Here is a 26,509-nt window from a genome sequence, read left to right as displayed (position 1 = left end):
GGAGGGAGGAGCAATGTCCCTATACATGGTGTCGGTGACCCGATTTTCAACATGGTACTTGCCCAGGGAACCACTAAAATGGTTTTTCACCATTGGATGAAATGTTTTTCTTTACTTTCTTTATTTTTTAATTTTTTTTTGTGTCACAAGGCGCTTGTTTGCCAGGTTTTCACCAAGTAACGATTTTTTATGTTTATGATTTTTTTTTTTTGTATTTTTGAATTTTTTGATTTTTTTTTGTATTTTTGTATTTTTGAATTAGGATACTCTAAAGAGTTGTGTAAAACCTATGAAGTTCAATTCTGTTGATAGGATCCTCCAAAGGTTCACCCTCTTGAGTTGAGAGCTGATATGCACCAGATCCATAAGCTGCTGTGATGATGTAAGGACCAAGCCAATTTGGTTTGGACTTGCCCTTCCTCTCTCTGTCTTGCTGATTTTTAGGATTTTCCTTGAGAACTATGTCACCCACCTCAAATATATGAGGCTTAACCTTATGATTGGAGCTACATTGTTCCTTGACTAAATGATGTGTAGCTCAAGTGACTGTCTTCCTTGATGAAGGAACTGAGATAGAATTACTAGTGTGTGAACTACATAGGACCATATGCATGTCACCTAAAGAAATTTGGGCATCCTTGATAACAAAGTCCCTAGAGGAAGCTCCATTAAAGATCCATGATGTATCGCCAGAAGGGAAAGGATATGTGAAAAAAGTGGATGAGTTATGAAGGCTTATGATTGTGAAAAGAAGTGAAAGTAGGATAGCCTGATGGAGACTTAGGATCAACAAGTATTCTTTCTAACTTGAAATTTTAGAACTTTTGCCCCCAATTATTTGTGTATTAGGGGAGATAAACTCTTGTTCTTTTTCTTTCATAGGATTTTTATCCTTGACCTTGATTTTTTTCAGAGTCCAATAGCTTTTGATTTTGATTTGGATTGAAGGACTTCTCTTTATTTTTGACTTTTAGATTTTTCTTTTCAAAGCTTGATTTTTCATCCTCAATGAGTAAGGGCTTTTGTGATTCTTGTTGTTCCAAGTGTGTGAGAGGAATGGAAATGGATTGAGTGGATGAAATGGTAAGGCTATGTGAGTTCTCAAGAGGGCTGGTGATACACTCAATAGATTCTTTGTTGGAACCACTCTTAGGATTATTGATATCAAGAGTTTCTTGCACCAGTAGAGGATATTTGCATTTAGACTTAGTAGCCACAACACTAGGTGGGTCACACCCAATTCTTGGCATTGCAAATCGTTTATAGATTTTTCTTGTCGACTGAATATCTTAGGAGATAGTGGGAGTTGATCAACATGAAAGATATACTCACCACATCCCATGTCTTTGATCTTGAACTTTTCTTTGAGCTCTGTTTGTTTGGATGTAGAAGCTTTCAAAGATTTTGGATCAACATACACTGAAGATGGAACAACTTCTCGATCGGCTGGGATTGTTATTTCTGATCTAGGATGTAGATTGTTGCAATATATGAATGGATTTGGATCACCTTTGACAGTCACTTCAACTCCATTGTGTGGAAACTTGATGCATCAATGATATGTAGATGGAATTGTGGTCATCTCATGAATCCATGGATGTCCTAGCAATATGTTGTATGTGAGATCTAGATCATGGACTTGACAAACCATGTCCTTCGTAACTGGCCCTAATCTAAGAGGTAAGGTGACTATGCCTTTGGATGAATTCTCTTTGTCATCATATGCCTTTATGGTGATTGCATGTGTAGAATTCACAACATTTTCAGAATATCCCAATTGTTTAATAGTGCTCAATGTACAAATGTTTAGACCTCCTCCTCCATCTATCAGGACTCATTTTATTTGATGTTTGTGTAGGAAGGATTCAATGTGTAAAGGTGCATTATGTGGTTGGCTCACGGAGGCATCATCAACTTCTATGAATGTAAGGGAGTGTGGAACAAAAAGGTATCCCACCATGGCTTGAAACTAGTCCACATTCAGATCAATAGGGATAGAAGTGTCTCTCAAGATTTTGTCAAGAATGGCTTTATGTACGGGGGATATGCGTAAGAGCTCAAGGATGGAGATAAGTACGAGCGTCTTCCCTAACTATTCTACAAGGTCATACTCAGGCTTGGTTGATGAGGAAGCAGTGTTTTTAGCTGGAGCACCTTGCAAAGTGAATTTACCTCGACGAGTTGTAACATTACATTCAGAGGTAGGTTCAGAAGAAGATCCAATGCCTTTTAGGACAATCTTGGGTCTTTGGGTAGAATTCTCAAGCATTTTGTCCTTGATGATAATGGTAGAGACATAATTGTCCATCGAAATGTGATTGATAGTTGAATCATAGTTATAATATTCTCTAGTATAGTTGGTTTGGTCATCTGTGGCTTTAGCTTTTCCCTTGTCATGTTTTGGGAATGGTTCTTTAAATATTTCATGTTATTGATTGGATGAGTGTCCTTCAATCTCAATGTCACCTCTATCAATAAGGTCTTATATGATGTTCTTTAGTCGATGACAATTTCCTGTCTTATGGCCCTTGCTCTTGTGATATTCACAGTATTCATTGTCATTCCACCATTTTGGTTTAACTTTTGGCTCATATGGAGGCAAATCTGGAATTGTGATTATCTTGTTTTCCACTAGCTTCTTGAAAGCTAACTCAAGTGGTTCTCCCAATGGGGTGTATTTCCTTTGTGGTTTTGAAGTTGTTTGAGTATTCACCTGATTGTTGGTAGAGCTTGATCCAGAAAAAATGATTTTGGGTCGTACTGTATTGGCATCAACAACACCATCATTGACTGTGTTCTTGTTTTTATTCCAAAATCTTGGCTTGTCTTTTCCTTTAAAGTGATGAGTACTAAGAGGGGGGGTGAATTAGTATACCAAAAAATACTAAACTCAAACACTTTATCAGTCTAGCAGTAAACCAGTATAACAGTTTAACTAACAAACCAGTTAACACAAATGCAAATCAAACAGCATGGAAGGCATTCATCCATAGAAGCACAATCACCATAACACAAGAGATTTTGACGTGGAAACCCAAATGGGAAAAACCATGGTTAGATGAAACTCACAAGTAACTATTTGCAGAATAGTAACCAGGCCGGTTAAGGTCATACAATGTTCTTTACCAGAACAAATCCTGTTAGGAATCTCAATCTCTGTTAGGAGATAAGTCTGATTAAAGACTACCTTGTGAGAGGATTTTAGATCCAAAGATGTGAATCACCTTGTTAGAGGATTTACAAAGGCTTTTCTGGGCCTACCTGGTTAAGGGTTTCTAACTTGTCAAAGATATGAGTAATCAACAAGTGAATGATCTAGCAAATAGCATAGTCTACTTGGTTAGATCCATGATAGCTCATTGCTAATGCATTTCAACATTACTTCAATCTTCAGTAAATCCACACTCTGTTACAACATATAGACTTGATCTTTTTGTTAAGATAGCACATACAAGAACTCTTCAACTACCACAAACCCTAATAGCTACACACATACTAAAACCCTAGACATGATGTCCTTAAAAGGAATCTAATTTCATGTTGGTCCAATAGGATTACATTGCAAGTTCCTAGGTTAATTCTATCTAGACACATTTGGTAACACGACACAAAATCACTGTCAAAGTTTCGGTGGATGGTCACTCATCACAAAGATATACCGGTTGGTAACTCATCATAGAGTATTACCGGTTTATACAACTTTACCAATTACTGGTTGGTAACTCAGAGTAATACCGCTTTAACTATTAAACAGATTATTGGTTGATAGAAATGAAGACTGGAAAAATGATAACTGTCGTTTCTAGTTCCTTTGCTCAGTTCCGCTTGAGATCCTCGAACCACTTGAGATTGGTAAACACTTTTTGCAAGACACCGATAGTCTAAAGACTATAACATAATACCGGTTTGAAACAAATACCGGTTGAGAATAACTCATACATACAAAAAGTGATCTCATAGCAAGTGTGTGTCCATCAATGACAATCACAACATAATCATAAAAAATGCCAACATAAAGTCCTCTTTGTTTTCTTTGAATATTTTGACAATGCCTTGTTCAATTAGGACCTTCTCTATTGCTAAGCCTTTTTCAATGATGTCCTTGAAGGTGGACAACCAATCTTTTCTCAAGTCATAACCAATGTCTTTGTTAACATTCTGGGTGAACATCTCTACCATTTGTTTTTGTGGAATTTCACAAGAGCATCTGCTGGCTAGATTCCTCCATCTTTGTAAAAATGATGAAAAAGACTCTCCATCCCTTTGTTTGGTGTTGCACAAGATAGTAACTGATATGTTTGTCTCTATGTTGTATGAGAAATATTGGATAAATGCCTTTGCTAAGTCACCCCATGACTTAATTCTAGGTGGAAGTTGGGAGAACCATTCCATAGCTTGATTGCCTAAGCTTTGTGGGAATAATCTCATCAAATATGTCTCTTCTGCTGCTACCTCAATTAAAGCTATGAAAAACCATCTTATATGTGCCTTAGGATCCCCTTTTCCTCTATACTTATCAAACTTAGGTGTCACAAAGTGTGTAGGGAATGGAGGCATTGGAATGCTTTTTTCAAATGGATAGGGACATATGTCTCTCATTGTGTAAGTTGGCTTCGATGTACTTATGTCCTCCATTTTCTTTTGCAAGTCTTTGATTTGCTGTTCCAAATTGTTCTTAGGTGGAGACCGACTTCTTGGACCATACCCCATGCCTGAACCATCAGGTGCAGGAGGAGCATGTTGCATATATGGATGATATTGATCATACACATGTTCATATAGATGAGATCTATAGTGATGTTGCGTATATGGACCACTTGGTATAGAGTAATGGTGAGGAATGAAATATTTGCTTTGTCCATGTATACCATACTCTACCAGAATGTCATGAGTTTGTTCTATTGTGTTGCCCCCAAATTTGATACGGGGTTTCCTTGTGTCCAAATTTTGAACATGCCTTTGGATATCCAATTGCTTTGGTGGTTGATCCTTAGCATTGGTACATGATTGAGTATATTTTTCTACATAAGACTTCCATAATGGTCTATAAAGGTGAGTATCATATGCTATACCATGTGTGTATGGGACCTCTGGTTTTTGAAACAAGGATGATGGTGATTCAAGCACAAGATGTGGTCCTCTATTGCCTCCACTATTAGGTCTCCTTTGATCCATGTTGAGGTGAAGTTGTTGCAAAGGTCGATTTTCCATTATTTGAGACATGTCAAAATCATGAGGGTTCTTGGCTCCACTTTTTGCCATCACTTGTAAGAAGTATTGTCTATCTCTCCTCATTATTTCCTCAACCAATCGATTAAAATGGGGATTCATAATGGAGTTTTCCACTTCTGCTGAATGTACTGAAATGTTGTCCATATTGTCATTGTGTGTATCATTGTTGTTTGTAGTGTCCATGTTCTCAACATTTGGAATGTTTCTTGAGGCATCCATGTTAGGTAATGTAGTATGATCAGAATTGAAAAATATATCATTGCCATACTCATAGGAACTCATGTTTGCGGACTCTTGAGCCTCTTTAGCTTCTCTCCTAGATTTTTGGGAACAAGTTTCAACCATGAACTAGGTATTGACAAGGACGTGTGAGACTAGATGAAAATGGAAAGAGTATGGAAGACCAAGAGTTGGATGGAATGTAAATGAATATGAAGTTTACTTGCAATGTCCAATGTGTAAGACCAAGTATGTATGTAGTAGAGTAGGTGTGACTTCCAAAGAGATAATAGTTTCTCTTGATGAGGTAAGTTGACCTTGACTCTAAGTAAGACCAAATGAGACCCAAAGGTGATAGACCTTGATGAGGGACCACTTAGCAAAATGTTGTTGTATGTAATGTGTTGACAAAGTATGATGAGGACAAGCAAGTGACCTTTTGACTCAAGTTTAGAAAAATGTGAATGTAATGCAAGGTGTAAAGCAATGATGAACTTTGTGAGACCCAAAGATAGGTTGAATGCTAGATGAAAATATAGAGAAATAACTTAGGAAGCTCAAGAATTTTGAAACTGATTGCTCTTGTTTGTTGGACTGTAAATTTTTCCAATTTGTGAAGTTGTTGTTGTGACCAAATCTGAATTTGTTTGACTATTTTTCATGACAAGAGGACACAATGTTGATGAGGACTCAATGTTTGTAAGTGTTTAGACTCAAAATGACTCAAAGAAAGTGTATTGTTTGATGTAAAAAATGTTTTGCATACACTTGAAGACACAAAAGACACAATGTTTTGATGTTTAATCTTGAATGTTTGATTGTTCAAAAGAAGACAAGCACAATTCTTATGGCTGGCAAGGACAATAGTTGTTGATCCCACATGGGGTTTCCCCCGAGGCTATGCTATTCAGAGCGGATACTTAAATGCTTGACCCCACTGGCTCCACCCTCGGTACTCACTTCTCGGGGCAGCCAAGCATCAGTCCCCACGAAAAACTCCCCGTTGTGAACTTTGTATCTCTACTAAGAACCGTATGTGTGTGGGCCGCTCCAGAGGTCCGACCTCCTACCCCAACAACTAGAAGGATTTTGGCTTCTAAAACAAAAAGGTGCTAGTAAGGGAATCTGTTCATGTGGCCATACATGCAACACTTTCAGCTCTATAAATACAGAAGGCTCCCAACCAGTAGGGGTTACGCCCTACAAATGATCAAATAAATTTGATCAAACGGGTTTATGGGGAGACATAGTGTCGGTATGAACTAATCAACACACGTTACCCATGGTTTTCACCATGGATACAGTTGTTTATAGTGGTTCAAAAGAGGTGTGTTTTCCTCACTACCACTTGGGTCTCTCTCTCCTCACTAGTAGTCCTAATCACCACACGGGGAGACAGACCCTCTAATGATTAAACAAAAAGAGCCTATTGCTTAAGACACAAAAGACACTGGTTCAATTTTAGTGCACCAATTGAAGTGTTTGCTAGTCTATGAAAACAAGGCACACAATAAAGATCAAAAACCCTTGCCAAGATCCTGCAACAAAGATCTATTAGTAGTTTGGATTGTTTCAAATGATCACCCCTTCTAGCAAGCACACAAGTTAGGTAAATTTTAGATCCAAAAGACTTTGTGAAATAGGGACCTTTAACAATGCATTTTTTTGACCAATTCAAAGATCTGATTCATCACAAAAAATGCCACTTGTAAAATTTCAAGAAATTTCCAGAAATGTAAGAAAATCCAAAACATTTGCTAATTTGCTCCAAAAATTATTTTTTTATGAAAAATCATAAAAAATCCATATAAAATGTAAAATGAATCTAAAAAATCTTAAATTTTTATTGGACACTCCTTATGACCTTCCCAACTTGTATAAAAAAATTCCTGCAAAATTTCTAAGTAGTTTGTGAGATATGAGCAAAATAATGCAAAACCCTAATTTTCAAAGATCTGATTTTTAAGGAATGATTTTTCATCAAAATTTAAAATAAAAAAGAATATATCCTGTGTATAATTTTGAGATATTTCCAAAAATGTAAAAAAATCCAAAAAATTTGCTAATTTGCTCTCAAATTTAATTTTTTTATGAAAAATAATAAAAAATTCATATAAAATGCAAAATTGATCCAAAAAATTTGAAATTTTTTCTGAGCACCTCTGATAATTTTCTTGACTTGCACAAAATCTTTCATGCCAAAATTCAAAGTCGTTTGTGAGATCTAATCAAAATAATGAAAAACCCTAATTGTTAAAGATCCATTTTTTTAGGAAATATTTTGCATTAAAATTAAAATCACAAAGAACGGATCCTGTATATAATTATGAGAGATTTCCAAAAATGTAAGAAAATCTGAAAAATTCGCTCATTTTCTCTCAAAATTATTTTTTATTAAAAATCATAAAAACTTCATAGAAAATGAAAATTTGCTCCACAAATTCTGAATTTTGGATTGAGAGCTCTTGATACTGTCTTCAATCTGCACACAAAATTTGGTACAAAAATTCTTATCCATTTGTGAGATCGGATCAAATCTCTCCAAGATATTGATTTTGTGTCCAAAACCCTAGCTGCACAAGGTTATTCTTCAAATTATTTTACAAAACAACAATATAGGGTTAGAAAAACCTGAAAAAAATATAGATCTAACAAAAATCCATGTCCCACTGGGCGTGCCAAAATGTATATGGTGAAAATGGCTAAAACAATGTTGAAAGACTAAATGAATTCAACCACAAAACCCTAGCCTAACAACAACAAAGATCCACCATAACATATGAAGATTACCTAAGACAATGCAAATCAAATGAAAACACAAAGATTATACCATCACATGTCCAATAAGGTTTGAATCTCCATTCTTCCTATCTCCTTTGATCTTGCTTGATATATGTGCTCTCAGATTTTATGTGTGCACAAAAGCTCAACAAAGAACGGAAATATGGTTGCAAGTAGGCTTGATTGCATATGATAGTTCGAAAGCGTAGAGTAGTCGGGTACTCAGCAAGGGCTTATAAGGAAGGAAGTGTCTTCTTATATAGAAGACACTATAAGAAATGGAGGGATAAGATTGAGAGGTGTAAAAGATAAACAGTCGGCTATGATTAAAGGGTAGGTAGATAAACTAATAAAATAATGAAAGGGTAGGGAGTGTAGGAATCAAGAGATGAATGACATGTGTCATGAGTAGAAAAGGTTAATGAATTAATTAAATAAATAAAAATTTATTTAATTAATAGAGGAAGTGGAATCAATTATAGGAAAAAGATAATTTAAATAAATAAAGGTATTTATTTAAATGAGAAATAAGGCTAGAAGAGGATAAATGAATTAATTAAATAAATAAAGATTTATTCAATTAATAGAAGAGTTAAGCTAAAATAATTAAATAAATAAAGATATTAATTTAATTAGACATGACAATTTTAGGTGTCTACAGTATCAAATGACAACTTCCCGCACCTAGGACACCACAATAGAATGGTATCGTAGAGAGGAACAACCGGTAAGTGGTTGAAACTGCTAGGACAATGTTGATACAAGGAGGTGTAGTGAAAACATTTTGGAAAGAAGCTGTAAGTACAACTGTCTACACAATGAACCGAGTTCTGGTGAAAAGAGGTAAGGACAAGACCCCTTATGAATATTCGTATGGAAGATCATCCGATGTTAGCTATTTTAAGATATTTGGTAGCAAATGTTTTTTTAAAAGAGGTGATTACATTAGCAAGTTTGAAGCTAAGGGTGATGAAGGCATATTTCTTGGCTATTCCACCAAGAGTAAGGCCTATAAATGCTTCAACAACCAGACACAGAGAATTATTGAGAGTGTTGATGTTCGAGTAGATGAATGTCCCAAAGTCTTAGAAGGAACTAGTTCAGAGAAAAAGGATGAAGATCTTTGCATTTTGCTTTTGGAACCTAAAACTATTAAATCAAAAACCAGTAAAACAAATTTTGATGCACTTGTTCAACTAGAACAAATAAATTCAGAAGAAGATGATAATGAAAAAGATGAACCTAAAGAGAATGATCATGTTATTCCTAGGTATGTGAGACTGAATCATAGTCCTAATCATATTATTGGGGATAAGGATGTTGGAGTACTAACTTGAAGGAGAATAAGAGATAAATATTGAACGATCTCCACCATTGAACCAAGAAGTGCTAAGGAGGCATTTGGTGATGATCATTGGGTTAATTGGTGTATCAGCTTTTAAGCAAGTAGTTTTCAGTTTCTGCATATCCTTCTTACCCTTTTCCCAAGTCAATTTTTCAATTAATTTTAGGTCATCTAAAGGGAGCCAAACCATAATCTGGAGGTCTACTCTTGCCATAGGATACCCATAGCTTGAGAGTAGTCTCATGTTGCACGGGATTTTAGAATTTCACATTTCCATCGGGTGCAAATCCTTGTGACAACACTAAGATAGTCTATGTTTATTATAAAACTCAAGACTCAATAACCCTATTAATAATTATTGTAAGAAATAGATTGATAGGACAATTTAATATACAAACAATAACTTTAACAATTAATTAATAACAACAATTACTTGATGACTATCTCAACCACAAGGGCTTCACTGGCTAGACAATATTATATCACATGCATTCATATTGGGGGGTTTAATATGCCAAAATGAGAGTGCAATATATTGCCTATCGGTGAAAATAGGGGGGGTTTTAATTCTGGCTATGAAACAATACAATATTTGGTGAAAATAGGGGGGCTTTTAATTCAGGATGTGTATTGGGAGGGGGTGACAAAAAAAGAGTTTAGGGCAATATTTTTAAAAAATATGGGGATTCTTTAGTATGCCATGAACGCACGTGCTATAACCCAGGTTCACTAATTGAAGCTCCCGTGATCTCAACCCAGCGTAAATAAGTTAATCAATTGACTCATTTTCCCAAAAATACTAAATTATTTCCAACTAACTTAATTAAAATCATATTAACATATTAAATCATAAATAGAAAGATGTATTGTTTCATTAAAGCAACTCTAGCCTTAAACTAATTAACTTCTAATATTAAATTCAAACCACCCTAGGCATTACATTTAATTTAATTGCGGTTCAATACATATTACTTAAATATATTTAAATCCTATTTTTAAACATTAATTTATTTAGACTAGAATATATCCTATCTGTATACAAAAAGAAATAACATAATTACTTTACCATTACCCTAACAAGGTTAACTAGGTTGGCAACTCCAAATCTAATATGCATTATTTCTACAAGGTTCCAAATTTATATGTATAGATTACAAAAATATAGAAATGAAATACCTCCGTAAATAAATTCCTCACTCAAACTTATTCTCTACCCAAATGGGCTAAATTACATTTTGGATGGTATCCACCACAAAACTCAATCAAGAATTAAATAAAACAATGTTGACAATTTCTACCATAAGAAATTGTTTTCAGAATCCTAAATAAAACAAATATTGTATAGAATATTGGAGATGAGAAAATGGTTAGAGTACTCACATGCATATATTAATCATAAAAACACAAATAAATCATGAAAATGGAAAAGATACTCTTATACCTTCTTCTCCTCCCTCGGATTGAACCTTAGGTAAAGTGAAGAATGTGCCCCTTTTCCACTTGATTGGATTGGCTCTTTGATAGGATTGTAGAATGCTCTCCACTACACAACAAGATTGGATTTGGATTGGACTTGAATGATGATGATGGATGAGAGGGATTTGGCTTAGGTGAGAGAATATTTGGGCATTATGATGGCATTATGGATTATTTTGGATCTCAAATGGACAACATGAGAATATGATGAAAGTGGATATGGAAATGAGGGGAGGAGACCCCAATTTATAGATTGGAGGATGCCAAAATGGAGGGCCAATATTGATTTCAAAATGAAGGGTTGAGATTGATTTGAAATGGAGGAGAGAATTTAGAGGACAAGGTGTGGGATTCAAGATATTTTCCATAAAGGCATTTCTTGCCTCCACACCTCTCAAGGTATATGGGGAAGAGCTCCCAAGTACATTGGGAAGAGAAAAATAAATTTAAAATTCCTTGGAGAAAGGGGAGAAGAATTAAAAATTCCAAAATAAGAGTATGTGTGGGAAGACTAAATGAGAAAAGGAATTAAAAATTTCTTGGGAAGAGGATGAATGGGGAGAATCAAAGATTAGGGATGTGCAAATGATTAAGGGGATTGATTAGGTGGATTAATGAGTAAATTAGAGTGCAAGTGGGAAAGTTAGGAGGATGTTACATGAGGAGAGAGAATGAGTGGAGGAATTTAAAATTGAGGAATGATGATAATCATGCTTCTAGAAGAATTAATTAAGTTAAGCGAGGATTAGAAAAAATGATTTGTAGGAATCACATGAATTAAGTTAACTAATTAAAATTAATTAACTAAAAGGACTTTAGAAGAATTAATGATTGAGATGACTTTAGAAGAATGAGAAATAATTCATTTATTGGCAAATTAATCATGTGGATAGGCTTAAATTAATTAAATATTAATTCAATTAATTTTAGGTGTCTAAAAATATAAATAGGTAATATTACTCCAAAACCTTAAGACTTAACTAAACTAAAACCTTATAGTATATCCAAAATGATCTATGGCATAACATTCTGATTGGTTGGGCATTTATATTTACTAGGCAACAAAAAAATGTTTGGCGTGGGGGGGGGGGGGGGGGGTATAATTTCCCCTCCTAGAACCTGTGCGGAGGAGGGACTTCCACTAGGTGGAGAGTCTCCCCCCTGCGTGGGTGTAGAGCCTTCCCATGTAAGTGGGAAGCCCCCATACTATGTGGGAGAGGAATCATCCTCCCCATGCAATGGGTAGCCCCCATGCCAGGTGGGTAGCCCCTACGCTATGTGGGAGAGGGCTCAAACTCCTGACATAGTGGGTGAGGAACTCCCCACTCCAAACCAGCCCCCTCGCAGGCACAACACCACTCCAGTAAGTGCTGGAAAACAATCAACACACAAACATAACAACAATGAGAAAAATAAAGCTAAAATAAAATAAAATTACAAAATGAGGAGGAAAAAAAAATTAGATAGTAATAAGATGTGACATAGCAATTTTAAGATCAGAAAACAATATACTCAAACACACTTTAACAATACAACAATGAGGCAAACCATCTACAGGAAGAATATCATGGAGTTTTGTAGGAGGAATATGACCTTAGATCTAATTGATTTAATTAGAACAGTAGATAAAATATCGTATATGGTAGGCAATTCAAATCTTCCTGCATACATTCAAGAAACATGCCAACCAAAGAATGCTCACAAAAGAGTCCCTTTAAAACTATTATGCATCAAACAAAATTATTATTCAACAAGAATTACATAGAAGGTTCAAGGTCCTACCTCCAAATGCTTAACCCCAAAATCTGGACTAGAATTCTTCTAATCAGCCAACCAAAAGCTCCTCTGCCACCTTCGTCTCCAATATTCACCCTCCAAAAATAAAAAACCCATTCCTTTTTCCAAAGAACCCACCAAATCCCCCTCTCTTTGAGGATTTAGGAACTATATCTCCCAAAACTAAAACAACTGACCAAACAACCATACTCGAGGCTAAACAAAATTAATTAACATTCCTTAAACTTAAACCTTTTAATTATTGATTTCAATAAATTAATTTAATAAAGCTTAATTAATTAATTTTAATTAACTTTAGATTATTAAACTTATTAGCTTCAATTTAATATATTTAATTAATTAATTACATAAGACTTATATTATCAATAAGGTTTCATAGAGATATGAATATACAAGAATATTATTTATTTTACGTTCAATTGAACTATTTGTAAAATTTAATCCCCTTTGAAACAATTACGAATTAAAATTATAATTTTATTCTATGACCAACACATAAAACTAGGAATCAACCCTTGCATGGCGGTAACCATCCAACTCAACCAGACAGACAAAGGTTACAAGTGTTTCCCTCCTCCCAAACCAGAGCGACATGGGGTTGACACCTAAGACCTGAATGCTATCTCCCCTTGCCACCTTCAAAGTCAGTAGGGCACACTCATTCTTGAAATCAGGAGAAGTCGATGCCTAATACCTGCAAGCTATATCCACAAGGAACTTCATAGAACATTACTTACATGCATAGATGAATAATATAAACCATCAATAGATCGAATGGTTGGGAACCCATATGGCTCTCAAAATGAGTGATATGGGGTTCCAATCAGTTTCAAATCACATATAGATAATGTAGACATTGAAAAATGTCCTTTTCATCACATACTAATTTATCGTCTCATTAATTAAATAATTCTTTTATTATTTAGTTAAGCTAATTTATTCTTCTAATTAATTCAAATCATTATTAATTTTCCAATTTCACCTTCTAAATAATTTTAATCAATTAACCATATCTCAAATATTAATAAAATATTAATTATTTAATTAATTGCGATATTTTCCCTAGTTAAATAATCTTTATTATTTAATTAATTCAATTTCCTATGATTAAATAATATCTTTTGAATTAATTAATTAATTAAATTCTTCCAAATCCCCAAATTCTAATTTCCAATTAATTTCATTTAATTTCACATTTTCAAATTCAAATTCCCCAAATGCGAATTTCATTTAATTTCAACAAATTTCATGTGCATTTCATTATTCGAAAGTTCAAATTCAAATTCAAATTGAAAATGAATATCAAATTCAATTTCAAAATCCTACAACACATGTTGAAATCAGAATTGGTTCATCAAATCAGTTGACTAATCAGTTAACTCAGTTAACTAATCAATCCCTCCTTTAACTCTCAATCACCTTTTTCTAACTAACCAGTCATTTTTCCAATCAATTTAGTCAGTCTACTGGTTAATCTATTCAGTTCACTAGCCAATCTATTCAGTTGACTCCCCAATCAATCTTGTCAACAAATCAATCAATCAATCATGTTAACAAATCAATCAAACCAATTAACAAATCAATCAATATGAGTTCACTGATTAATCAATTTCAGTTGACTATCAATCAGGACTTGAGTTCAAAATCCCTCCCCATCTGTGTTGAAAATCTATATAAACAATATCATTTTTTGAATCAAGCTAGAATCACAGTCTTCAAAATAGTTGCTAATCTATATAGGAAATCAGTGCAATACATGAGAGCCAATTCAAAAACAACTAAGGAGAAGAGAAATGGAAGCCTTATTAAATCAATTGAGGGACTCTTAATTTAGATTTTAATTCATTTCATAATTTAATTGATATTAGCCTTATTTTCATTGTAATTTAGGAGTAATTTGATTAGATTAGAGTTGGTGATTCACTTTGATAATCTAATTATGTTAGTTAAGCTTAATTTACCCCTAGAAATAATGGTGAACCCAACATGAACAGACATGGCTAAGCTTCATTCTCCGGTTTCTTTGATTTTGTAGGTCCGTACAAACCTAGAAATTGCAAGTTCGCAATTGACTATGCAGGAATTCGCGATTGCAAATATCAATTCGTAATTGATGTCATTTCCTTCACAATTTCTTTCATAATGTCTCACAATTTCTAAAACTGATCCGCAATTGCCAAAAGGGGTCAAAATTGAAATTTTGTTTGTCGTTTCTCAATTAATTGGTTTCACGCACTTAACCCATAAATATTTTGAATTTCAGGAAAATTCATATTTTTTGCATGAGATGTGTCTAATTTGATGACAAGAAGGGTTGCATTCAAGATTTTAGGTGCAAGGAGGATACAACACACCAAAGCCTTCTAAAAGAAGAGAGAAAACTTTGTGAACTTGAAGAGGAAAAGGCAATCATTGAATACTACAAAAATATTCATCGATTCCTTGCCAAGTTTGATTTCCACGATGATATTAAAGTGATGGATCATGTAATCTAGAGTGATATCATCGCAGAATAACTTGTCTTCTGTCTTTTCATTCTTTTTAACTTTCCAAAAAAAAATTAGTTTAACTAATTCACAATTGCTCGATAGGTAGTTCACATTCGCTGTTACAAAAATTCACAATTGATCAGTAGTTAGTTCGCATTTGCTATTATAATAGTTCACAATTGATCAGTAGTTAGTTTGCATTTTCATGATTAGGCTAAAATGTTTATGTTCAATCTTTTTTCTATTCTCTGTCATTAATTATCTCTCTTTTTGCAAACAAAGAGGTCAAAAATTTATAACCGAAAAAGAAAAAGAAATTTAGGCTGGAGAGCCCACCATGTATCAACTAATATTTTCTAATTTTCTTGTAGGGGTAGCTTAGAAACACTTCAATTTCGGTGCAAATAAAATAAACCACAAACAATTTGTTTTCTTTTTCACAATTGCTATGAGGGATAAAATGAACACCATGTTTTCATGGAGCAACATCTTCATTTAGATTAGACAATTTTGCAATTGGGGTTTAAAAAAACATTGTTTTGCGTGTTTGTGAGGTGATAGGTATATGCTCTCTCCTCTTTTGGGTGATAAAAAATAAAGAACCACCTCTTTTATGCTTTCTTTCAATTCTGCATTAGGATAAAACCCTTATAAGGCCTACCTCCCAAGTAGCCCATAAGGCCAAGTGAGAGGGAATGACCTAAAGTGGTAATGACTAGTGCCAAGTATTCCAAACTACTATAAAATAAATGTGTTTGCAATGAAAATTGTAAGCAACAGGTGCTAGAATGGCATAGCGATGATTAAATTTGCCGGATCTATGCCCACCCGAACGAAAGCTTGATTCAATACCTTAGGATCTAGAGGACAAATTGAGTCAGTAACTAGACACTTGAATTATCACAATGCAAGGGTGGGGAAGAATGTGCCTGCAAGACACTCACCATATATCTCCTAGGATAACGAGCCAATTGAGGAGCGATCTTCTTTGGTCTAATTTTCTGAAAAAAGGCAAAAAAATAGGAGCACCCTAGGGTGTGATAGGGTTGTTTGAGATGATGGAGTATCGAGCTGTGGGCTGTGATAATACTTGTGACCTTTTGACCTTAGGAGAGTCTTCTTGATGTGCTATTGAATTGCCAAAATACTATCGAAAACAAAATGGGGTCTTGAAAAAGATCTCAACATTCTTAAGGATTTGAAAAAGTCCTTTAAATAGGTTCTCTCTTTGTTTAGAATTCTTTTCTTTTCTTACTACTATGTCTTTGCAACATCAATATCAACAAGATCAAAACCCTCAACAAATTCAAGTTTCAATATCAACAAGATCAAAACCCCACAACAAACAAGCTTGTCAAGATCCATAAATCAATCAAACATTGCAATATTCTAGAAATGGAGAAAACATCATACATGTTGCAATCTTAGGTCCAAACCAATCAAGAAAACATCATGGTTTGGCATTATACATTTCATAGGGAAGGTGGAGAATTCATCCCTTCCATTCCTATTTCTTCACCATCGCTAGAAACTTTAGCTCAACAGATCAAGACTTTGCAACAACAAATAATAGACATGACTAGTCCTAACAACCATAGGGGCTGGGTAGAAAAAGTGATGAGAGAAGTGATAACCATGAGGGAATCGGTATCAGGCCAACCTTCTTTTTCTTGTGAGACCATTCAAACATGCCAACCTTCATTCTTCAACAAAATCGTTCCTATTGGTATTATGGATGACTTTGTCATGTGTTGCATTGGTTTTGTCATTGATGTCAACACTTATCTTCTTGGAGGTCTACATTGTTGATTTGGCACTATGGTTATATTGGTTTATTGTTGAATCAACATGTTGTCATCCCGACATGGATATTGGCTTATGCACAGTGACTAGTATATGTTCACCAGGAAGTTACATTATTCACCAGGAGCGATGATAAGTTGGAGATCATTTGGTTATGTTGAAGACATGGATTGTAAGTTTGGATTTAGTGTTTTTCTTATTGGTCTAATTAGGTTGACAGATTTTCCTTTACCGACAAATAGGTCTAGGTCATGGACCAATACATGATATCTATTCCAGATCAGCATGACACATTTTGAAAATGGTTTATTGATTGGATAATGTGGTAAATGTATTGATTCGACATATTGTATCGCATCAAGACTTATTTCTAATTAATTTAATTGAAATATCTTTAGTGAGCTGACCTCATGTATTGGTCTTAGGTTTTGTATATATGATTGTAAGATCTTATTAAAGATCAGAGGATCATGAGTGTGTGAATATTGAAGAGTGAAAATAAGCAGATCCTTGTGCGAATCACGCAGACATTATCTAAAGGTTGAAGGAAGTTTATGAAGGTGTTTAACACTCATGTTCAGAGCTTAAACTGGTACTGAATCTAGTATTGTAGATGCTATTTTGAGCAGTACATTGTTATTAGATTTAATGATCCAATTGTAGTCAGTGTGACTCTTATTTTGTGATTGAGCAGTGAGCTCTAGGTGGTTGGCCTTTCTGCATGTGTAGACCCCATTTGTATACACTTACTATTTGTAGTAGTATCATCTGATTGTGGGTAAGGTTTCCCACCATGGTTTTTCTCCTTACCAAGTTTCCACATCAAAATATTTGTGTCATGTGTTGTGGATGTTGTTTCTCTTTCTATTTCATGCATTAAGTTATACCGGTACTTCTATAACTGTTAATTTGTTTTATCGGCACTAAGTTTAAGTTGGAATAATTTAAATTTGGGTTATAATTTATTGACAACTGATTCACCCCCCTCACCCCCCTCTCAATTGTCCTTCCTGATTCCTAATAGTTTCTACCTTAGTTCAACCAGTATTAGAGTCATGTAAACCTTCTTTTTCTTTCAACCCAATATATCAATCATACCAATCATATCAACCCAACATTCAAATTACCTCTTTAACCCAAAATCAAACCCCTTCCAACCAAAATCAAACCCCTTTCAACCAAAGTCCAAATCAAAATTAATTCAACCAAAACCAAACCTCTTCCAACCAAAATCAAACCCCTTTCAACCAAAATCAAATCCATTTCAACCAAAGTCCAAATCAACCATATCTATCCACCATTTCATCATCCTCTGAAGTCACACTATAAGACCAATCCACACTATCTCTATCCAATAACACAATCTCCCATGGGCTATCCATATTAAAAATCCAATCTAATTCAAGTCATGATTCAGAGGATCTGATTCAAATCCTTCCTCATCATGCCAAAGTGTTGAAACCTCCCAAAATTCTCCCATGCAAACTCCTTCCCCATGTCAAGAGGATAATCCAAAATCAGAAGTAATCAATCATGAAACAAATTAATATCAAGAACAAACCCTTTCATTCTACCCAATTTTTGATCAAGATCCCACCAATCAAGAGTCTCATGATGATCCCCTCATTCTCTTTTATTCCACTCATAATGATCCCTTTCTATCTCAAGAGAAAAGTGTTCTTTCAAGTCACATCCAACATCCACCTCCTAAGTAAGATCAGAATAGCCCTTCTATCCTTCATAATAATCCATTTCCAAGCAAAGATCAAAGCACAAATTTACCTTCATGTCCCAAACAAGATCTCATTATTTCTCCAAATTCTTATCAAGATCCCTCCATCCCATCATTTCCATGTCATAATCCTCCACGTCTCTCACAAGATTCCATCTCACCAAATGAGTCTACCATATCTCCTAGTCTCCCTCATGATCTCAATGTCTCTATATAAGTTATTCATGGACCCCTTACCAATGGAATCACCAATCCAGATCATACTACACAAGGCAACTTGTTAACAATTATATGTGCACCATTATCACACGCAATGTGGTGACAAAAACAAGCATGGCACCAGATAATGAAATATAAACCCAAATTGTTACATCATCTTCTTCAAGTACAAGCATAACACTAGCTAATGATATCAAAACCTAGTTGGATTCATCCTCCTCTTCAAGTGCATCAATAGAAATAGCCATAGCACCCGCTCATATCACAACTTTGAAGCCAAATTCTATTTGCCTCATACACCCACACTTGAAAACTAGGGACAAGAAGGTCTACCACAACTGGATTGGTTTGAAAATAAGGAGGCTATAGTAGAAACTATACATGAAAGACTCCCAGCTAAATATCCTATTAAATATGAAAGGTTTATCTAACTCTTCAAACAAAGACCAATGAATTATCTACAAAAAGTTCACACCAACTCAATAACAACATTCACCTAAAAATATATTACATCTAAGGTAGGGTTCATTTCAATTTTCAGTACTGCATTTGCATTTTTCTTTACTACATTGCATATCTTCATTTTAGAGTACATCACAGTTGCTTGCATATCACCATTACATGACATATAACTGCATATCATTATTTCTTTCTCATATAGTTGCATCAATAAAAACACGATGATTGTTTGAGTCATTCACCTGTCTGCACTGAAAGGAATGAAGGTTATCTCATTTCCTAAATACTTGTTCATGGAGTCTTTAGGAGGCCTTTTGTCATTCATCTTCAACATCACCTTGTGATTAAGATTTATCCTTGGTTGGGTAGAAGTTTCACTATCAAGTCTTGTTACCCAAAATCTATCTATTGCTATATCTCACACATTAATCAATAGCTCTAAGTGATTACAGATACCTAGTTGGTCATGTGGCTAGTGAAAAACCCAAAGTTCTACTTCAACATCACTGTAATCGTCATACCCAAGAAGGTTTCATTACTTACAATTCAAGACAAAAAACAAATAAATGAAAAAGTGATAATGCATGAAAATCAATATTAAAATATCATAAAAAAAAAGAGAAAAGATATATAACTAAAATATCATGCATACAAGTGCGATAATAAAAGCTTGACTATGGGAACATGCAAGTAACTCCATTAGGGCTTTGGACACCTACTGGAAATGGAGAAATATTTGAGAGATTACAGTGCATAACATTGTTGGAGCCCTAAAAGCTTGTTGAAAGTGAGGCTCTATTTAAGTTTCTTTTGAAGTCAGAATAACCTACGTAGCTAGTAACATAGGATTCCAAGGATATTTGATGGTTAAAGGAGTCAAAATAAATTCAATTGCACACACATGGGAAAAAGAAGATCAAATTTTCAAGAATTGATGGAGAATTTTTCCACACCTCCATTCATAAATCTTGGTTACATACTATGCTAGGTTGGATGGTATAAACTCTTAAAAGTATGGATTGAACTCTTATCTCTGAAGCATTTCCTACCTTTGAATCAATCAATGCATTTTAAAATGAAAGACACACACATTCATCCTTGTTTGAATAAGGACTTCATCTTCATTTTACATACTGCATTAGCATCGTTTGCATTTGAAAATTCATTGTCTCCACCACATTCCATAGATCATCATGTCATTATAGGTCTGCATATTGGGGGCATAGCTGAAAAAATCCTAAAAAATTGTAAAAAGTCCTGAAAAAATCCTAAAAATCATAAAAAGTCTTGAAAACATTCTAAAAATCCTAAAAAAGTCCTGAAAAATATTCTAAAAATCGTAAAAAGTCCTGAAAAGTCCCAAAAATCATAAAAAGTCTTGAAAAAAACCTAAAAATCATAAAAAGTCCTAAAAAAATCCTAAAAATCACATAAAGTCCTTAAAAAAACCTAAAAATCACATAAAGTCCTGACAAAAATCCCAAAACATTAAAAAATTTCAAAAATCCAAAAACATCAGAAAATATCAAAAAATTCAAAAACATCAGATATATCCAAAATAAAAAACATTGGAAAAACATCAAAATACAAAAACATTGAAAAATCAATTGAAAACTTGCAATAAATTCTCGCAAGAATCAAACACCCTAGTAGATATCCAGCAAACACTTCGCATGAAGTTAAACAAAGGATACACCTATCTTGTCAAAACATCTGAAATCAAGCATATCAACTATCTAATTTATCGAATCACTATCAAACTATCAATGTGATCAACATCTTGTCTTATACAAAGTCTGTACACTCAAAACCAGACAGGTCAATCTTATGCGGGGTCCAAAACTTCTGAAACTAGACATTATCAAAATCACATCAAAGAAAAGACACAATCAATCAAATTGGTGAAGATCATTGCTTTTAGCTACTCAAGGATGTCCAAAAAGTGACTAGAGGAGTTGTGATGGGCATGATCCTTTTCTTTGTTTTCTATTTGTGGTTTGAACCACTGAAGTTTCAGCACAATTGTGTTGTGGGTGTCTGTGATAAGTATATTCGCTCTGTGAATGCCGCACATACCTCGACTCCCAACATAATTTCCGAAATGGAGGGTTCATTCCTTGTTTGCTATGTGTTTGTTTCTTGCAATGAGATATCTATACATCTTGGTTCCTCATACCCTGGTGTAAAAAGCTCCATTGTTACGTAATAAGGTTCAATGATGATAATGTATTGCATTATGAATAAAGCAACAGAGACTTTCTCATCATAGTTTTATCAATTGAATTTTTCTTATCAAATCTACTTCTGGAATAAATAAAGGTTTATTCAATTGATTTATCATTTCATATCATAACTTCTTGTCTATTTTTCATCTAACAACTAACATTTCTTCCAAAATTCATGAATTTCAACACAAATTTTGACACAACAAAACATCACACTACATTTCCATATAAATCATTTCACATATGCATATAATGTTGCATTAGGTCATTCACATTTTGCGTAAAAGTTGCATTATCACAAGCATTTCACTAAGTCAAGTTAGATAGATTAATATATCATAAAATAAAAGCACATCACATTATATTTACATATAAATCATGTCACATTCACATTAGTTGCATCATCAAGTAAGCATAAAATAAAATAAAAAAACATTAGATCATAGAATACATCATCAAATAAGGCATAACTCATCACCAAAAATGCATATCATACATCTCATAAATTTGTCGAAATACATTGTATCTATGATACATGATTAATAACAAAACATATCAACCAATGTTGCCTCTATCACTAAGTGTATCTCACCTAGCTGGTAACCTAGCTCCAGTCTGTCTCGACGGTGCCCTAGGTGGACCCATCACTCCTCCACTGCTAGATTCTCAGGAGGTAGACCGACTCGATCTCCTCCCCATGAAAGCACTACAACTAGGCTTTGTCTGGCCCTTAGGAATGACTCTCTCATAACCCTGCCTATAGTATATGGCCTCTTGTGTAGCAACAAAATATCTATCTACCTGGCTCTGTGCCTCCGTCACTGGACCAAATAACTGATCATATGCATCCATGGTGATTCGGGCCCACCTAAATGCATCATCATTTTCCCTCTATATATGATCTCTCTCAGTGACTATCTGATCCCTCTTTATATTCAGATCCTCCATCAGTTGTTGTCGCAAAGTAACAACCAAGTCCTCTAGACTCCTAACCTAAGTCCTTAGTATCTCCTCATGATCTCCCCCCTCTGCACCTCTTGTCTCCATGACTTGGGGCATATTGATATCATGTCCACCATCCCCACTTTCATCTCCATCGTGTTAGACACAATGCACCACTGAGAGGGGGAGGGGGTGACTTAGTGGTTCTCAAACTTTTTCCTTTAGCTATCCTATGTGAGCATACCGGTTAATAGATCTAACTAATTAGTGGGGAGACCAACACAAATGCAATCACACAAGGGACATCACATAACATCAATAATTACAAGGAAAACCCAAGATGGGAAAAACCTCAGTGAGCAATGTTGTTGAAGACTACTACTCCAATCCAGCCTCACAATGAAAAGACTCTATTACAATTTTTTTGGGCACCAACCCAAGGAGCACCAACCCCTTCACCGAACTACAACTCAGTGATCACAATGATAACTTTAATTACAAAAGTAGTTGTCCTATTACAAGTGAATCTAGCAACCATTTCATATTCCTTACTCTGTCGGTGAGATGCCTTCTCTGCTACACCAACTAACTCTTCTACTGCTCTCTTCTACTTCTTAACTGTTGGTAAACTCTACCAGTACACCTCTCCTCTTTTTCTTCTCTGTTGGATCTCCACCTTACTCTTTTCTCTTCACCTGTATAACGCTTTACCGGTTCTCTATTTGCCTTCTTTGCAACCTCCTTCACTTATGCTTTGTCAGTATGGTCACTACCGGTTCTGCTCTGCTACCAATTCAACACTTCAACTTGATTCTCACTCACTCTGACTCTCTTCTGATATACTCATTGAGCACTTGGCTGATTTTGTTTTACATCCAAAAGTAACAAACTTCACAGTAGTACAATATTCTTCTATTCACCAGCAATAAACAATGTCTTTGGCTTGCATATTTATAGCTAGGTTTTCCCACCAAAAGCCAGTTCAAAATCATGGGTGGTTAGGGTTTTCTCATCATCCTCGACCCAAACCAAATCTAATCAGATCTTCCCCGATCGGATCTTCCTGACAACCAATAGTACACCTCCACCATTATCGCACCTTCTTGACCACGCCTTCTATCTTTGGCAATCTAATTTTTACCTTGTCGACTGATCTCTTAGTCAAGCATCAAGATTGGCCTTGGTGTTTCTTTCAACCAATGCAATCTTCTCAATCAATCTTAGCTGTCTCTCAGTTGTCCTCTAGACCTCGAGCTGCAAACCTCTCCAAGGACTTTGCAACATGTCCCATGATTTTTGGGATCTTCCATTAATGTCAACCAACTCTGAAACTACCCCGTCGGTGTACATTCCTTCTTCATTTGAATGCAGGTTCGCCACCTTGACTCCATGTGGCATCCAGGTCGACCAACTACCAGCTTGACTCTTCATGTCAGTCCAGATAGGATCACTGACCAAACACTCTATCGGTTTAGTAACCCTACCAGTATCTCACACTCTACCAATTAACCTTCATGTCTGCACTTAGATGAACTTCCGGTGGAACCCCTTAACTAGTTTCCAGACATGTCTATCAAAAGCATGCACATTCCCACAAGGTGGGAACACATCTACATCTGCACCTTGTCCATATTACCAGTGGATTTCCATACCGGTAAGCACTCTTGATGACACTATGTCATCAACCTTCTCCAGACTCCATCTATAGTCATGCCACATTCCTCAATTTGCATCTACTCAGCTTTGCCTTCTACTTGAACACCTCAGACCATATCTAAGCCAATTTTTCAAGTTGACAAACCCATCACTTCTTCTTCTATACTAGCATCTCAGCATGCCTTCTCAGTCAGTCCAGTGCATATCCTCGATTTCATGCACTTGAGGCATTCTGGTGGAGTGACACCTAATCATCGGTTTTCTACAATGTACTCATGTGGCTTCCCTATTTGTGTAGCATATCTTCAAGTAGGCACATGTGATCTAGTGTGATCACATTCACTGTCAGTCATTGCTTCTCATGATGACTACATCTTCATCCGGTGGGAGTCCCGTTGTTCTGCAACTTCATAGCATACCTGTAATTTGTTGATTTTTCTCCTGCTGTGTTGTTGTGGTTTAGGTAACATTCTGCCTCTTCATCACAAACAACAACTCAAGCACCTTGGCCTTCTAGCTTGTACACCAGTCATGAGCTTTGCTAGTTGACAACCATGTATTTGGTTGATCTGACTTTTCCATGTCAACACATCACTTACTAGTTGACATCCTTTCCTTACCGGTGTTTTGCAACACAAGGTGATATCAAAGATATCTCAACCTATACTCCTCCTTGATCTCAACCTGCACTTCTCCTTGACAGTGTTGCACATACATCTCTCATACCGGTAGTCATCCCATACTGGTTGACATCAATGACAACACAATGTCAACAATTTCCCCCTTTGGCATTGATGTCAACTCATGTAGTATCCGACATACTACATAATCTTTCTCCACCTTTCTATGATCCAATGGATTCTCACACATGTAGTATGCAGTATACTACAAAATCCTTCTCCCCCTTTGACAATAATAGCAAAGGGCATTGTTAGAGTATCATTCCTCCGTGTATTTGCCAAGCAATGACATAATTCTTTCTCCCCCTTTGTCTTTACTAGATTTATTTACCAATTGTTACATTTTGTTACATTTTCTCAAGTCACGATACTTGAGATGGAGGACTCAACCATCAATTGACACCAATTGAGCATGCAAATTTTATACCATTTGTTAAATTGCTCAATTCCAAAGGGATGTGCTAGTGAACACTACTCACCTACTAGTCAACCTGCATCACCTCCTATTTTAATCCCAAAAAAATCTTTAGGAATCAAATGTGATTGTACTACCAATACAACTAGCCAATTGACAAGTAGATGCCCCTTGCAATTAAATTCTCCTGGGTATTTCTGTTGTGACTTTTCATCATCTACAGTTTTGGGCAGTCACTGCACTTACTCTTCAAAGTTCAAGCATCTCAGATTTGCATCATAGCCACTTGAACTCCCCCTGAGTCATACAACTCAAGTCCTTATCTCCGATGGACTAATATTGGGGCTCCAATTGTCTTCATACCAATTGAGCTATGCAACTATGATCATCTAATGATCTTTCAGTTCCATTAAATCCTCCACAACCTATGACATGATCCTGCGACATGAACTTCATTGTCTTACATAACCTGCAATTACCTGTAGGCAACTATGTCGATAACATCCTGCATATACCAATTAACGTCTGATACCAATTGTTAACCTCCACTTATTAACACATGCAGTAGCGATCCAACATTTATCTATAGGTGTGTAGTTAAGGCAACGTCTACACACACTTATCATATCATTACCATCCTTCATACCGACAACAACATGTTCTTCCATGTTGCCTTCTTCACTGAGGGGGTGAATGATAAATTCAATTTTCTACTCCCCCTAAGATCCTGCATCTCCTTTAGGCCTTAGAAGATATCAACTATGCAATGGGTGCACATTGCTGGTCCATGATCTTCTTCTTCCATACCTACTTGGCCTCATCCTTCCTCCCATTTTCAGGCTTGGGAGCAGGTCTTTCCTTCTTCTGTTGATGGGTCTTTCCATTTCCTGATTCTCTATTACAGTCAGAAGTAGTGCTATAGTGGCACATAACATCCATCCCAACTTCATGTTTAGGGAATCTCTTAACATATCGGTTTGACCATCTCCTTCTGGTCATGTTGTTGTGACTGGCAACCGAAACTGGTGGATCTCTTGCT

Source organism: Cryptomeria japonica, chromosome 6 (assembly GCF_030272615.1).
Source record: "Cryptomeria japonica chromosome 6, Sugi_1.0, whole genome shotgun sequence".
In the NCBI taxonomy this organism is placed as follows: Eukaryota; Viridiplantae; Streptophyta; class Pinopsida; order Cupressales; family Cupressaceae; genus Cryptomeria; species Cryptomeria japonica.
This window is presented reverse-complemented; position numbering follows the sequence as displayed.